The sequence below is a fragment of the Miniopterus natalensis genome, chromosome 7, assembly GCF_054644295.1.
Source record: "Miniopterus natalensis isolate mMinNat1 chromosome 7, mMinNat1.hap1, whole genome shotgun sequence".
Taxonomy (NCBI): domain Eukaryota; kingdom Metazoa; phylum Chordata; class Mammalia; order Chiroptera; family Miniopteridae; genus Miniopterus; species Miniopterus natalensis.
In genome coordinates, this window is record NC_142087.1 from 15,545,029 (window position 1) to 15,551,702 (window position 6,674).

Genomic DNA, 6,674 nt, shown 5'->3' on the forward strand with positions numbered 1-6,674 from the left:
TGTAAACCCAGGTTGGTTCGCTCTAAGACCTAGACACTTTTCCCCTCTGTACATTCACTAATTGGGTTCTCTGAGGGCTGTCTCTCCTTGGAGTCAACAACGTCCAGAGCCCAAAGCAGGTATTTTCGTGCATGAAGACTGACTGCATTGAGGCCAGAGCTTGCTCTGGCCCCCCCCTCCCCCCCCCCCCTAGAGCTCTCCTGAACCTGCTGGTAGTCAGGATAAAGGGGATATGCACCTCACTCTGCATGGCTGCCGCTGGTGGGCATTGGGTGGGCCCGAGCGCCCTCTTGTGGCTTCCCTTGTCGGCATGGACCCTCCGTGTGTCTCTGGTTGGAGGGCCTTCCATGCTTACGTCATTTCTCTGTACCCAGCCTGGACCCTTTCCTCTATTCTCAGCCTTTCTTGCCTCCAGCCCAGGCCCGAAAATCTCTCTCACCTTTTCCGGTGTAGACCTCAGAAATCAAAGCGTGGGCACCTGCCAGCCCCGGTGCTGCCATCGCGGCACAGCCGGGTGGCGCTGTAGCATATAGGCAGACCATCTGGTTCAAATTTTGACTGCATCACTTAGGAGCAATTGTGCAACCTTGCTGTGCCTTACATTTATTATTTTTAAAATGAGGGCCTTAATTTATTTTTGTTTCAAATCTTTAATGAAACATACTGCGAAGATGAAAGAGCAGGGGTTTTGTGCAAGCTGGTTATGGGTCTATTTCCTAAATTATTTGCTGATGAGCTATTATTCGCAATTTATATTACCTTTCTTCTGTCCTATCTTAAATCCTAGATCATAATGCATACTCAAAGTATGTTTCAAACATAGAATCTAATGTACATATTAAGTAGTTTTAACTTTGAAGAACTTAGTGAAAATAGTACACAAAATGGTTTTTTAAAATTAGCTTTTATTGGTACACACATCTATTTTAAAGAGTCAAATGGTTCTACGGAACTTCATAATAGTTTCTACCTGAAAGAGTTGTGAGAATTAAATGAGCTAATACTCACTGTCCAATTTGTCTGTTAAGACCCCAAACAGTCCCTATCTCCACCCACTCACACACACACCTTCTATGCCTCTCCCCTGTGTTGCAGGGGCCTGGAGCCTGACATTTTCCAGGATTCTGGGTTAAATTCAGCCAACAGGAGGCAGCAGAGGCACATTATTGCTTCTCCAACAGCAGTGGCAGAATCCAGTTTCAGGGTTTAGTTTTGCAGTCACGTCTGCAGGTTTTGAACTCTGCCCCTGGACAGGAGGGCAGCTGTGGTCCTTGCTGGTGCTTTCCTGAAGTCCCTGCAACTTCCAGACTCTCTGAAAGCTGCCTCCAGCCTAATCCTTACACCCCAACCCACCCAATGGTTTTGTAAGCACCAATTTTTTTCATATTAAATCCCTTCCTTCTGGGTGTAGAGCAGCCAGGTCTCTCATTCATTGCTTATAGGAGTATAAAATGGTATAACCACTTTGGAAATCCACTTGGCAATTTCTTATAAACACACACTACTCGCAGCCCCACTGTAAAAATTTATCCGACAAATGAAAACATACGTCCACACCAAGACCTGTACATGAATTACAGTAGCATTATTCATAATCAGCCCAAACTGGAAATAACCCAGATATCAATCAAGAAGGGAATGGATAACTATGATACATTCATACAACGGAATATTACTCAGGAACAATAAGGAAGAAACTGCTACAAGAACATAGATGAACCTCAGACATAAAGACGAGTGACAAAAATGCAGGCGCAAAGTTGGCCGCAGAGGGATAACCACCTCTGTTCAAGAAACTGCCTCTCAGCAATATGGGGAGTGAGAGTCGCCAAGAGTCTCCAGCTGCAGCGCCTCTGGGATGATGCAGAGGCCGGGCTCTTCACAGCAGCCCACCCAGCCCTGGGGCCGAGGGAGTGCGAGGGACACCTGGCCCCTCCTGCCCAACATGGGATCAATGGAGCCCTTGTTCCAGGCTCCACACTGGGCTGGCTGAGGCTTTCACAGAACTTCACTGAAGCCCGAGACTCCTGCTGCCCAATTCTCACAGGTGTCAGACCTGCATCACGGTGTGACAGTCCTTCCCACCTACTCCTGTTCTGCACACACAAGGCCCCTTTAACAAGCCTTGTTTTCATTCTCTAGCACTACTAACTCCATTCTGACATCTGCTTCCCAGGGCCCCAAACCAACATATATAGTTTGTTTCTGAGGACTAAAGGGGCCAAATTAATTTACAGAGTTAGAGAGCAGATCGGTAGTTGTCTGCAGCAGAGGTTGGAGAGATTGGCTGCAGAGATGCAGGAGAAAATTTTTGGAGCGATGTCAGTATTCTGCATCTTGAGTGTCATGATGGTTACGCTGGTTTATCCATTTTCCAAATCTCACTGAAATGTACAATTAAGTGGGTGGGTTTACTGTATGTAAATTATACTTTGATAAAGATGATTTTTTAAAAATCTCTGCCTCCCGGAACTATCTACAGTGTCTGGTAGTTACAGGACTGTGTGCATTTGTCAAAATAGAATTGTACACACAAAAGGGGGATTTACACTATATATAAGTTATACTTTCATGAAAAAAAGAATGAATACAGGAAATAATTTTCATTGATTATTATTTTAAAGAATTTTGCCACATAAATGGGGGAATGATCCATTGGAGGACTCAGACTTCCTGATTTCAAAACTTACTGCAAAGCTACAATAATCAAAAGAATGTGGTGCTAGAATAAAGATGGGTATATAGACCAATGAAACAATAGAGAGCACCGAGGTAAACCCTTTCACTTATGGTCAAGCGATTCTTGACAAGGGTGCCAAGCCCATTCACCCTTGGGGAAAGGACCGTCTTTATAACAGGTGGTGCCAGGAAAGCTGGATATCCACATGCAGAAGAATGAAGATGAACCCCTATCACACACTACACACAAAACTCAAAATGGGTCAAAGTTCTAAATATAAAACCTAAAACTATAAAAATATTAAAGAAAGCATAGGGTAAAAGCTTCATGATGCTAGATTTGGCAATGATTTCCTGAATCCAAATCAAAAGCACAGGCAACAAGAGAAAAAATAAACACATTGAACTTCATGAAAATTATGAATTTTATACATCCAAGGACAGTATCAACAGAGTAAAAAGGCAACCCACAGAATGAGAAAATATATTTGCAAATCATATATCTGATAAGGGATTGATATTCAGGATACATGAAGAACTCTTAAAATTCCACCAAAGAATTTCAAGATCTATATGAGGAACACTACAAAACCCTGATGAAAGAAATCAAAGAAGAATTAACTAAGAGGAGAAATATTCCACGTTCGTGAATAGTAAGACTCAATATTGTTAGGATGTCAGGTCTTCCAAACTTGATCTAGAGAGTCAATCTAATCCCAATCAAAATCTCAAAAAAATATTTTATGGAAATTGACAAATTTATTCTAAAGTTTATGTGGAGAGGCAAAAGACCCAGAAGAGCAAACACTATATTGAAGGAGAAGAACAAAGTTGAAGGACTGACATTACCCAACTTTAAAATTTACTGTAGAGCTATAGTAATCAAGGCAGTGTGGCACTGGTGATGGGTTGGACAAACAGATCAGTGGAACAGAATAGAGGCCTTAGAAATAGACCCAATAAATAGAGTCAACTGATCTTTCACAGAGGAGCAAGGCAATATAATGGGTAAATGATATTCTTTTCAACAAATGGTGCTGAAACGGGCATCCACATGAAAAAAAAGAAAAAATAATCTAGACATAGACTTTACATCCTTCACAAAAATTAACTTGAAAATGAATCATACAGGCCTAAACATAAAATTCAAAACTATAAAACTCCTAACAGATAACATAGGAGAAAATGTAGATGACCTAGGGTTTGGCAATGACTTTTCAGATACAACATCAAAGGCACAATTCATGAAAGAAAGAATCAGTAGACTTCATTAAGACTTTTAAAATTCTACTCTGCCAAAGACATTGTCAAGAAGATAAAATGACAAACCACGGTCCGGGAGAAAATATTTGCAAAAGATATATCTGATATTAATCCAAAATATACAAAGAATTCTTAACAATAATAGTTGTTCAGCAATAAAGAAGACAAATAACCCAATTAAAAATTGGGCCAAAGACTAAAGAAGATATACAGATGGCAAACAAGCATATGAAAAGATGCTCCACATATACACAATCAGGGAAATGCAAATCAAGTCAGCAAGATACTGCTACACACTTATGAGAATGGCCAACATCCAGAACACTGACGACATGAAATGCTGGTGAGGACGTGGAGCACCAGGAACTCTCATTCCTTGTTGGGAGAAATGCAAAATGCCACAGCGGCTTTGGAAGAGAGTTTGGCAGTTTCTTACAAAACTAAACACACTCTTTCCATACAATCCAGCCACTGCACTCCTTGGTATTTACCCAAAGGAGTTGAAAACTTGTATCTACACAAAAACCTGAACATGTATGTTTATAGCAGCTTTATTCATAATTGTCAAAACTTGGAACCAACCACAATGTCCTTTCGTAGGTAAGAGGATAAGTAAACTGTGGTGCATTCGGACAACAGAATGTAATTCAGCACTTAAAAAAAAAAGCTGCCATGAAAACACAGGAAGAATCTAAAATACATATTACTATGTAAAAGAAGACAGTCTGAAAAGACTATCTGCTGTATGATTCCAACCATACGACATTGTTGAAAAAGACAAAACTATGGAGACAGTAAAAGATCAGTCACTGTTAGGAGAAGGGAGGGCAGATCAGGCAGAGCACAGAGGATTTGGAGGGCACTGAAATCACTCTGTATGAAACTATAACGGTGGAAATGTCATTATACACTTGTCCAAATCCATAGAATGTGCACTACCGAGAGTGAACCCCAATATGAACCATGAACTGTGGTGATAGTGACATCAGCGTAGGTTCACCAGTTATAGCAAAAGTACCACCGTGTGGGGCCACGCTGATCAAAGGGAGAAGCTACTCGTGTGTGGAGACGGGGCACATGGGAAATCTCTATCTTCCACTCAGCTTTGCTGTGAATCTGCAACTGCTCTTAAAAATAATATCTATTTAAAAAAACAACCTAATTCAAAAGTGAGCAAAGGACTTGAATAGAAATTTCTTCAAAGAAGACATACAAGTTGCCAAAGAGCACATGAACAGATGCTCGAAGTCACTGATCATTAGGGAAATGCACATCGAAGCCACGAGACACACCCATACCCATCAGGACGGCCACTATGAAAAGCACACGCCAGGAAACAGCAAGCGTGGGCAAGGGTGTGGGGGAAAGGGAGCGCTGTGCACTGCTGGGGGATGGACACGGCACCGCGGCCGAAGAAAGCAGTACTGTGAGGAGGTTCCTCAGAGTTAAAAATGGAATTACAAATGGTTCAGCTATTCTCCTTCTGGGTATATCCCCAAAAGAATTGAAATCAGGGTCCTGAACAGATATTTGTCCAGCCATGTTCATAGCAGCATTAGTCACTGTAGCCAAAAGGAGGAAGCAACCCAAAAGTCCATCAACAGATGAGTAGATACGAAAAATGTGATAGTTTTGGATATAAATAGTCCATTGTGTATATATTGATGTAGATAATATAAGTATAGGTAATAAATATTATTAAGGCTTAGAAAGGAAGAAATTCTGACACATGCTACAACATAGATGAAACTTAAAAACATTAAGTGAAATAAGCCAGTCACAAAAAGACAAATCCAGTGTGATTCCACTTATATGAGGTACCTAAATACTGAACAGCATTAATCATGGAGAGCTTCCTGGAGGAGGTGAAGTGGTTGGACTGATGCTAGGCAAAAGGAACAGAAGAAGGACTCCAGTGGTGAATGATTCTACCTCAGTGCCCACCTGGGACCTGCCCCTTAGCTCACCTCTCTACAGTTTCCAGGGAGACAATTTACAGGGAACTCAGAATACTCACATTGCTGTCACTTGGCAACCAGGAACTGGTGGCTGCAGTCATCTGCCACGTTCTTCCATCATCCTGGGCCCATGGGCTCTGCGCTGCCCAGGCAGCGGGTGCCCAATCAGGGAGGCACCCTCCACCCGTTCCCCTTCTCAGCCACACACAGGCCTCACAGGAACAACTGAGGCTCTTGGTGATGCAGGTAAGTCCACAGAAAGTGCTGGATGGACTAGGGACAGACACAGACAACCTTTAATCCCACAGGACCCTCCTATTTGTTCCCATCCACAGAGACCCCTGGAGACCCTGGGGCCAGGGTAGACAAAACACAGTCCTGGCCCTCAGGACTCACAGCCAGTGCAATAGACAGAGCTAAACTTATTCCTTCAGTGGACAGATGCTAGTGCCTCCTCCGTGATGGCAGCTGGACCAGAGGCTGTCAAAGACACGGCTCACCCTTAATGAGGGGGCACAGCAGATGCCACAGTGCCCCACTCACTCCTCAGCACTCACTGCTAAGCACCAAAGGCTGATTTCTCTAACCTCTTCAATTCTCCGCCTGAGAGCTTTTCATACCTCCAGAAGCAGCCCCCAACCTGTGGCAGACAGGGAGTGAGTGAAAGAACACCCCAGCTCCTCTGCTCTCAACTGAGACAGCACACGTCCCACACTGCCGTCCAGAGTTGCGGGCAGAACCAAGCTCCAGGTGCCCAGATGTAACACTTTGGCT